We start from the raw sequence: 11,318 nt of genomic DNA on the forward strand, positions 1-11,318 counted from the left end.
GATATAATGTATAAAAATAGACATACCTGATTTCCCGACACCCTCGGATCCCAGAACTGCAACTTTTATGTCATTCATTATGATTCGTAGAAACGCTTCAATTTCGCGAAGGAATGAAACTCAAACGCGTCGACTGTGTTTAACGCACGCTCCACATTTCAGTCACTGTGCGGGACGCTTTTAAAAACAGTGGCGACTGAACGCAAGAATGGACTGATGCATCCTCTGGTCGTTCAGAGCCGTGTTGATCAGGTGTTAGTCAGACGGACTCTGCCTCTCCAGCGCTGCTCTCAGCTCGAGCGTTCACAGGATTCTGACGTCGCGGTGACGCAAGCCGCAGCTGGAGCCAAAACATCGCAGGATCCGAGTGTATGTGGAGCTGAAAGAGGCTGCGCTTTGTTGCCATGCATGTTCAGTTTGCTGTACCATTTGATTAATGGTTGTAGCTACTCACCAACATTTTGTTCTTGTCTGAAATATGCGACAACCATTATGCTATAGCCTATTATTATGAAAAAAAAAAACTGCATAAACATTAAGGCGGCTATATACAACTCAACAAACAATAAGAGTTTTATAAAATCATATATAGGCCTATATATCCGTGTGGAGCACTGGCTGTTGTCAGACTCTTTGTGCAAAAAATAAAAAAATAAAAAATCACACTGGATTATTACAATTAATGGCAAAATTAATGTTTGGACTGATAACTGATATTTCCTACTGACACACAGAGGCGGACAAAGTACTCAACTCCATTACTTGAGTGAAAGTACAGATACTGCTGGTCAAACATTACTCCATTACAAGTAAAAGTTGTAAAGACAGATTTTTACTTAAGTAAAAGTGCAGAAGTACTTGCTTTTAAAAACAAAACAAAACAAATTATTGAACACCCCTACCCACCCCCACAAAAGCAGGATGGGTAGTGATCTCACACAGCTCTGACAGTGTGTGCACACATCTATGTGTAGCTATTCATCCACATTTGAACAGAGTGGACAGTGAAATCCTGTAAATACAGACTGATAAGGACTCAAAAAGTGTACTTAAGTACAATACTCAAGTAAATGTACTTAGTTACTGTCCGCCTCTGCTGACACACTACATCAAAAGATAGAAATAACTGATTTAAAACCATTTTTTACCTGGTGTAAATACTAGTGTTCTAATAATTTTGGTCACCACTGTATATAGTAAACAATATACATTTAGAATAATGGATTTAATAAAATAAATATTTAAATTCAAAAGATGACGCCTTATTTATGAGTCAGATGAATCATTGATATTATAATAAATATATATAATATATAGCAAACAATAAGTGTTTTATATATTTTGAATAATGGATATATAAAAAGAAATATTTAAATTCAAAAGATGAGGCCTTATGAATCAGATGAATCATTGATATTATAGTACATATAGCTTATAAAATATATCAAGTAATAAGTTTATACATTTTGAATAATGGATTTAATAAAACAAAAAAGGTCACACTTTAGTTTGGGGACCACAACTGATTATTAACTACAACATTCCCCTCAATAAACTCCTAATTTGATGTTTAGTAATAGTTAGTCAGGTAGTTGTTAAGTCTAGGTATGGGGTTGGATTAAGGGATCTAAAATATGATCATGCACAATAAGCCATTAATATGTGAAAAAAAAGAGGTCAAAGTGTGAATGCAAGAATAGTTACATCTAGATACAATGTCAAACTAGCTTTGGCTGAAGCAAAAAGCTTCACTAATTGTGAGGGCTGTGCAGTCTGTGGGTGTTGTTTGGACCTTCACTGATTGAGTGTATATGTGGATCTGTTACATAAGATGGTCCCCCATATAATGACTCACACATTATAAACAACATTTAGCAGCCGAATGTGGTTTAAAGCATATCTGCCACATTATCTCATACAGAAGTTTGCTTATCAGCAAGCCAATCTGATGGGTTGAGAAACAAATGCATATTCATTTCATCTGAGTTCCAGTGTTGGCACAGCTGCTGTTTGTTGTATGTCTGAAAGAGCGGCTCTGCAAGGCCAAGTGGATCACTTATCAAGAGCTATTATACCAGAAACATAATCAGTGATAGCAGAGCCTGGATGTGATTACAGGCTGTTGTATCAACAGATTCATGATTGGAGCAAAGCACACTCAGAACTACTCCTTGTGTTTATCTATGATAAAGGAGGAAATGAGATGTTGACTACACATGGTCGTATGTACCTGTAAAACCTCATTCGTAAGAAAGATCCTTCATTATTAAAGGACACATATTATGCAAAATTCACTTTTACATGTTGTTTGGACATAAATTTGTGTTGGCAGTGTGTGTACACAACCACCCTATAATGCTAAAAATCCACCCGCTCCTTTTTTTAAACCCCATAAATCATAAGCAGTGTCTCAGAACAAGCTGTTCGCAGAATCCGTAAAAAATGTGACATCACATTTTACAAGCCCCGCCCACAACTGTTGACAGACACTGCCGTATTAGCAGAGACTCCGCTCTGAGTGAGCCGCAAACACACAATCCGCCATGTTTATCTTCAAGAGCATTTAAAGGGGTCATATGATGCGATTTCAAGTTTTCCTTTCTCTTTGGAGTGTTACAAGCTGATTGTGCATAGATAAGATCCCTGAAGTTGCAAAGACTAAAGTCTCAAAACCAAAGAGATATTCTTTATCAAAGTTAAGACTCTATTCAAGTAAGAAATGTCTTCTTAGTAGAGCTACAGAAATTATTCATTCAAGAGCGGTGAGTGATTTTCTGTTTTTATTTTATTGTCTAGGTCATATTAACAGCGTAGACAGCAGTAGGTATTGTATAGTACACTGCTGTCACTTAAAACACATGTCTAATATAAACATGCGATATCTTTCCCAGACATAACTGTGTTTTTGTAACTTGCGCGTGTTTTTAACATAAACTTGTGTATTTGACAGTTTAAGCGCAATAACACATGAAAGAGAGAAAGGTTTAGTTTAGTAAATAAATGATCTGTGAGGTATCTTGAGCTGAAACTTCACAGACACATTCTGGAGACACCTGAGACTTATATTACATCTTATGAAAAGGGGCATAATAGGTGCACTTCAAGAGATAAAACAGAAAAAAAAATACTTTGAGCAATTAAGATTGTGGCTTTGAAACAAATTACAAAGACATTGCTTAAACCTGAAATAAATAAATGTTAACAAAATCACATTTGAAATAAGGTCAGCGATTAATGGATGAATGCAATTACATTGTTTTCCTGTTCTATGAACTATCACTTTTTAAAGCAATCTTTTTTTCTAAATATAAAAAAATGGGCTTTGTAGGGCTTTGATTGCCAGAGTTTCGCGTGTTCTTTCCGTGGAGCATTAATCAAAGTGGATTATACCTGAATCTGGTACAATTCTTCTCAGATAGAAATATGTGAAAATGACTTAAGGCCAATCAGCTGAAGCCCGCCTGGAAACCTCTCAAAGCAAAGTTGTGCTGTTTATCTTCAAGAGTGCACATATAGGACATAAAATAGGGACCTGTTTGTGATTTATATTGCTTTGTTTGCTATTTGAACAGAACATCTTGTTAAAGCTGTTGTCACGACTGAGCTATGAAATATCATTGGCTACTTTGGTGTTGCAACACATGGCTTAACCAGAAAAACATTTTATTTTGACAGGCACTAATGTACAGGATTAGTTTGTACATTCTGGTTATATTCAGTATGAAATGCTAGCCAACCACTTTCCTAACTTAAGATAAGAAAAGCATAGTTTGGAAAATGTAGTCAACCGGGTTTTGTATGCATACAAAAAAATTGTATACTGGACAAGTATACAATCTGCAGCATGTTATTCCCAACATAGCCTGCTTTTAGTTAGACTCAGCTAGCAAGATCGTTGATTGAATCGATGGGAGACCTCCGAATTAACTTAATGTATCACATCAGCAATGTTTTGTTTTAAAAATGCTAAACAAACAGAATCAAAGGATAAAAAAAAGGTTAATGTGCAAAACATGCAAATCCGGACTTGAGAAGAATAGCTGCAGTACTTCTAGGTGAGGAAGCTCTCGGAGAATGTCTGAGGCTTTCGTTTGGTTTGGCCAGAACTTGAAAGCACGTCTCTAAATTAAAAATATCTGTGAGGAAAAATGGCAATTCATAGTAGCAGAGGCATTTTAACTCTGCGGATATTTTTCAAACTAATCCACGTAGACGGTGAAGCTCAGGAGGCCTAAAATACAGCATGAAAGTGAAGGAGAGGGAGGATGAGGAATTGAACACTTTCTGTATTCTTCATTGGCTTTTGATCAGTCTCATTGCTTTTGAGAGGAACCCTTTGACTGATCTATGACATTTTTATCTAGCCGGGAGCTGGAATTACTCTTCCCCCCAAAAATCAATATTTCTCTATTACATTTCCAAGATTTTGCTTTCCATTGTGTCTTATAGGGAACAGAGCGATTCCCTCACTAAGGTGAATTAATATGTGCAGAGTTTGACTGAATCCTATATCCTGTGCATTTCCTCTGGATCTACAGGGATCAGACTCGATCAGGAAGGGACGGGTTGCTATCACAGACTATTCAAATCAAGCAAAAATGGTCTGAGAGGGAGACAGAGTGATCTAAAATTTTCAAAACATACAAGGCCAAACCCACGCCAATCAACAAAGAACATGATATGAGGCAATTAAAAAGCAATTGACCACTAGAAATAAAAGACAAATACTCAGCCTGTGTTAAGCGGGAAGACAGAAGGCCGTTTATATTTAGGCAACATGTTTAAAACAGGCTTTCTGACACGTGCTGAATTCTCAAAGGCTGCGTGTCTCTCATAGCAACAGGCTAATATGCCATAAATGGAATCACTTTCGCCAAAAGTGAAGCAATATCTGTAACATTTTCCAGTTGACCAGTCAGCCCTGACAAGCCTATTTCATATCTAGGTTGGCTCGTGTCGAGGAGATAAATATTTATGCTCAGCTGATGTTCCTTATTTCTGTATTTTACAATTGTGAATAGAGATTTTTCTAAAGAAAGTCAGCTCTAAACATTTATCAGTTTCCAATGACATCTATACACACTTCAGAATAAAAAAAGAAAACAATTATTTATAGCGATGCTTGATCTTGAAGGGTCAGACAAGTGAACAAACTGATATAATGCTCAACATTTTCTAAAAGCTCTGCAATATAGGAATAATAAAAGATGCAAACTTGAATGGTGACAAAATATATTACAATGTTATGTATATTAGGCCTACATATTACTATAACTGCACTAGTAACTCGATTTTTACATGTTCTAAATAAATTGTGGGTGATTCATATCAGTTTTTTGTTAACTAAAACTATTAAAAATTATTTCATTCATTGCAACAAAATAGGTTTACATTGAAGTACTAACATTACTAAAATTAAAATAAAGACACTCAATAGTAATTTAATATTTTAAAATGCCAAAAGCTCATTCAAAATATTAATAAATAAAGCAGGCATTATTATTATTAAAAGCATGTTTAATGCTTACTGTTCCTAATTTAAAGAGCCTAGATGTCGCTTCAATGCAACTCTAGGGTGTTTTTTTTAATTTATCGTCCAATAGTTGGAAATAGTATATTGCTCCTAAACAGGCTGCATGATTTGACAATTATAAAAGAAGCAGGCCTACATATAGTAATTATTATTATTTAGATACTAACTTAAAATGTGACTAACTTAAAAATTCTGTCAACGAAAGCCATTTTATGGGGTGGATAGCAATTCCATAGCCAACGTGTTAACAGAGGCCAGCACACAATGACCTGTGAGATTGAATTCAAAGATCAATCCATGGTGACGCTCATGTGCACCTGCTTTTCATACAGTGCGCCAGTGTAATACACAAAAATCCATTTGGTCCAAATATCACGGCTCTATTTTTTCCTCTCGGCATGGGGAATCAAAAAGGTTACTGGTAGAAGAAAACAGAAAAAATATTACATTAAATCTTGTGGACACAATAGTCAATATTGTGGCATTTTATATTATTTAAACTGTAATTTTATAAACTTAAAACTTGGGCAAAAATGGTTTTTATTTTCATTTTTCCACTTTCTGTTACGCCCATATAACAACTCAAACCACGGTTGCAAAATCACTCAATGAAGCCTGTATTTGAACAGAAGCCACAAAAACCAACTCCTACCCAAACAATACACCCAGCCGGCCTACACAAACAAATGTGGATGTTAATCTTGAGAAAAAACAGGCTGTACGCCATTACAAACATTTGTAAAAATAGCATGAGGGGTTAGGACTGGAAAGTGAGATGTCTGTTTATGCTTGATGATTTCAACATTATATAACCGTTCTCACACAGAATGTCAAAAAATGCTAGGAAGTGACGATAAAGGAAACGGGAAACTCAATTTATGAAGATGAGCAGACTGAATAGTGGGTTATAGCTTCATTATAATTCATAATACCATATAATTATTAAGCTATCAATAAGCTACACAGTTAGGAGATTCGATTCTGTTTAGAGTCCAATAACACAGGCAGTTGGTTGCACAGCAATTACAATAAAAAAATACCATTATTTCACATCATGGTTTGTAAAAAACACTTCACAGTAATAATGCAAAGCACTAGACAGCCATTACCACAAAATGACCACACTCAAGACAAAAATACGGAGGTGTAACATGCGCTGTGGCATAACCAGCTACACAAACCACACATGACTCATCTGATGTTTAGACACCGACTACTCAACAAAACAAGGGAGAGACAGGTCTTGCAATATTTGGATGGGCTTTCATTGCAGGACCAGGGTTGCTTCTTACTGGCTCCAATTGATATGATTGGCCTAAAGCATCAGTAGCAATGCAGTAGCCCAAATAAGACCATGGAGTGTCTGATATATAAAAACTGTGCTTATCTGCAATATCACAAGATCATACACAAAGGCAGGGCATTTTGCCATCATAACCCATTTTTGAGTGCCATTCATCAAACTTTTCTCCAAACAGAACTCCCTACAGACTACAGCTGAGAACAATCCCCCTGTCTACCAGATGATATGTGGCATATTATATGAAGGCAGTGTCCATTTTAAAAGGGAAAAAGATAGTTTGGAAAGTATATTTTTAAAGTAAAAATGACAAAAAGTCCTCTTGATATAATACAATGACTATATGTTTTCTTCTTTGTGCTTTCTGCCAATATTATAAATAAATAAATAAAAACTAAAATTAAATTAAATGAAAAAAAAAAATAATAATTTGCCATGCTAAACCTACAGCTATCATTTGGGGAAAATGCTTCATTTATTAACTCCAGGCCGATCTTTAACCATATAATCTACATAGTTTTATACAGTGACACATTCACTAACATGTATATTTACAAAAATACACAAATATTTTTACACCTATTGTAGTTAAATTTGATTTGATATCAGATCGTGCAGAATTAACATTAAAAAAAGTAAGTGAATGCATAAATAAATAAACAATCTGTAAGAAAAAGTGAAGACGTCGAAGATCTTGATGAAGAATAACTTTTATTACAGAATAGTAGTGACAAAGTACATGTAGTACCTTGGGTTCAACGGAGTCAGACTGAACCCCGAACATCCTAAGCTCAATCATTTTATACTGTATTACGTTCATCTTCCCGCTCAACATGTAAATTAAGTTTCGTTTTAAATGTAAATTGCGGATGACAATGAAAGTGATAGCCTTCCGTTCCCACATCTTCGGTAGACTCAAGTGGGAACAACCAAATGTTAAGGTGATAAGATTAAACAGAATCCATAGCAGTTATTTCATGTACCCTTTTGGTCAGCAGATGGTTCTTGACGGCCTGCTGCTGCTCCCACGCTATAAGTGACAAATTATCGCTCCGTAGGTACTATTTACATATGATTAAGATAGGAAATAACTATCTATATGATAATTAAGCTCTTTGTAGAGAAAGGAGCATAGTTTAATACACAATTTGGAGTGGAAGCTGGGTCGAGGCAGACTATAATTTCTTACAGTCCCCTCTTTGATGCTCTTGGCCCAAAAGAAGCATTTCATCCACTCCCTTACACAGATTACACCTCCCTTCCAGGGCAGGTGCCCAGTGGCGGTGTAGCCCTGCCTTAGGTCGCCCCCCTCTGGCCAAAGGAGAATCTTACCCGTCATTGGGTCTACACCTCATGCACACTGGTTACAACTCCGTTTCATTTGAGCAAAATTATCACAGGGTTTTTTTATTATCACAGGGTTTGTTTAAATTTGGAAAATGTTTCTAGGGTTTGGAAGAGGTAATCAAGAACCATCACAACCAACGGGAGCGCTCAATATTGATCATTGAACTATCTGCAATTTGACGTTTCACCATAGAACACATACAACATAACATCGAGTGGAAGCTGGGTCGAGGCAGACTATAATTTCTTACAAATCAATTAAAACAATTTACAATTACTTTATAATTATTATTTTTAGTTTAACACTGATTATTGCGTAACTGTGCACGGATAGGAACAGTGGCATTCAGAGCAAAAGAGCGCCAGATACTGATAGTTTCTGTATACATTTAGCAGTGCAGTGACACAAAACGTAGGCCATATTAAACTACAAAGTCTTGTAAATGTTACTATTACAGAAGAAAATGTTAGATTACCTTATCAAATGGGTCAAGGCCTACATATACATTACTAACAGTCCCTGGTCATGTTTAAACTATCATATGAAGTATTTCCAACAGCCATGAATCACTACTTTGAAGTCTAACACCAAAATTATGCAACTGAGTGTTGTAATTATGAATAGGCCAGGGCTGAATGCTACAATTGCAGTATATAACATTCTATTTTAAGTATAGCTGTTGGGTGAACAAATAAACATAATAAAACCTTAAACCTTTGAATATAACTTTGAAGATGTGACATCAATATACTCACACTTGCTATGATCTAAAAGCGACTCTTGACCTACCTTTTGACTCTTTGATGCTCCAGCGATGCATTGTGGGATATCTGTATCACAGAGTTCATGCAGTACTGGCACACGTCATCACAGACTTGCTGGAAAGGTCAACCACTGTGATCATCTGTAAGACGGCTAGACACTGCATTCAAGTTGATAGTTACCATGACCTCAATATTTAGACATGACTACAGACAAACAGTGAATGTGCGCTTATATGAAAGTGTTTGCATGAATGGAAAAATACATATAAAATGATCAAATACAACAAAAAACATTCAATGTGAATTTAACTAGATTTTGACATTCTGAAGAAAATTGTTAGTTCTGGATGGTTACATAAGTTTGATCATTTATGTACAGTCAATTAAATAAATACACGGAAAATAAATATTGATCAGAGTTATTTTATGAATTATTTGTAAATATTAAATTATTTTACAATCTTACCTGCATATTTATTACTTACCTGCATAAATTTATCATTAAGCCTCGACTAAGAAAAAATATCATAATTATAATGTACAAATCAATTGGTTAAGCAACAAGATGAACAATGCACCAACATTACAGAAATATTCATACTTAAAGGGGTCCTATTATGCTTTTTCACTTTTTCAACTTTACAGACACGCTAGCTTTCCCAAGGCAGATGGACTTAGAGTGGTTATAATCATCCGGGTTTAAATCGCGCTCAAATTGATTTGATATTGACGCAATATTTACACTGAAGCTTGCAGGCAGCTATGGTAAGGGGCATGACGTTTCCCGGCCAGGCGCCGAGTGCTGCCAATCACAACACACACTGGCCCAGCTAACCAATCACAGCACATTTCGTATTTCAGAAGGCGGGCCTTCATTTAATACAGGAACTATTCGAGCAGTTCATGCCAGACTGGGGAGAGAGGTGTTGTACTAATGTAAAATATGAGAAAAATAATGCGTTTTTGAAAAACCTGGTATGAGAGCCTGTTCTAGTACACCCTCAAAACAAAATCAAGACTTTGTAAAAGAGCATAATAGGACCCCTTTAAGTCTGATTTAATTTTCAATACAATCGATAATTGGGATGCAAGTTGCACCAGTTGCATTTGACCACTGAATTTCCTGATTGACCAATCAGAATCAAGCATTCTTTATAGTACTAAATATTATTTTATAATCAAAATAATTTCTGTTTTCAACGCTATTCATTTAAATGAATAGAGCATGCTCTTGTTTACAGGGAGATGCATGTATGTTATGCAGTGTCATGCATGCAATAACATCAGACCAAAGGGGTACTTGGGTCAAACCCGAAATTACTTGACGTGAGTATCCATAATATCAATTCATTTAGCTGCTGCCATGGCAACAAATGAGCAGTTTTGGTTTAATAACTACAATATTACATTTACAAAAAGGACCAGAGGGGTTCGCATTGAGACTAAGACAAATGGCATTGCTGTTGGCTGCAGATGTGGATCTGATCTGAGTGATGTTGCTTTGCTTAGGACTGGGTTATTAATAGAGAGGAACTGTGACAGAAACAAAATGTTCCTTTGACATGAATAAAAAAGGTTAAATGAGAAGCCGGTGGCAGGCGAGGAAGTGGCCCGTCCAAGCGGATTCTGTAACTAAGCAGATTTACCGTATGATAGTGTTGAAAAAATCCAGCGGGAATAATAGCACAGATCATGATTTGAGGAGTTATTGTTTGCTGAAAACTAGGACAAAGAAACAAAAGGGGAGACAAGGGTTGAGTTATCACATGGTTCTGCTTTTGTATTCTCCAGTACGAACAATGTATAGGAGAGAGGGGTAAGCTGCGCCACTTTTACATAAACCATCCCATAGACAAGAAACAGATGGCACGAAATATAGAAATACCGTATTGACCCGAATATAAGACGATGTTTTTTTCTTGGAAATACATCTGAAAAAACGCGGTCGTCTTATATTTAGGGTCTAGACCAGGGGTGCCCAAACTCAGTCCTGGACGGCCGGTGTCCTGAAGAGTTTAGCTTCAACCCCAATTAGACACACCTGAACTAGCTAATCAAGCTCTTACTAGTCATACTAGAAACTTCCAGGCAGGTGTGTTGAGGCAAGTTGGAGCTAAACTCTGCAGGACACCGGCCCTCCAGGACCGACTTTGGGCACCCCTGGTCTAGACTTTGACATGTCAATAATACACCCACAACAATAGGTGGCGCCAAATACGCATAAAACGAGTGTGCCATGAAATACGTAATGTAATGCGTGTTGTAAAGATCGCGAGTAAAAACAAAAGAAGCAGGCTACTATTGCCTAAATGTCCTAATTCAGATGGGCTACCTGTTTTTTTTTATTTTTATGGTATATCAAATATATCAAAA

This window comes from Sinocyclocheilus rhinocerous, unplaced genomic scaffold (genome assembly GCF_001515625.1).
Source record: "Sinocyclocheilus rhinocerous isolate Xijiao unplaced genomic scaffold, SAMN03320098_v1.1 scaffold153, whole genome shotgun sequence".
In the NCBI taxonomy this organism is placed as follows: domain Eukaryota; kingdom Metazoa; phylum Chordata; class Actinopteri; order Cypriniformes; family Cyprinidae; genus Sinocyclocheilus; species Sinocyclocheilus rhinocerous.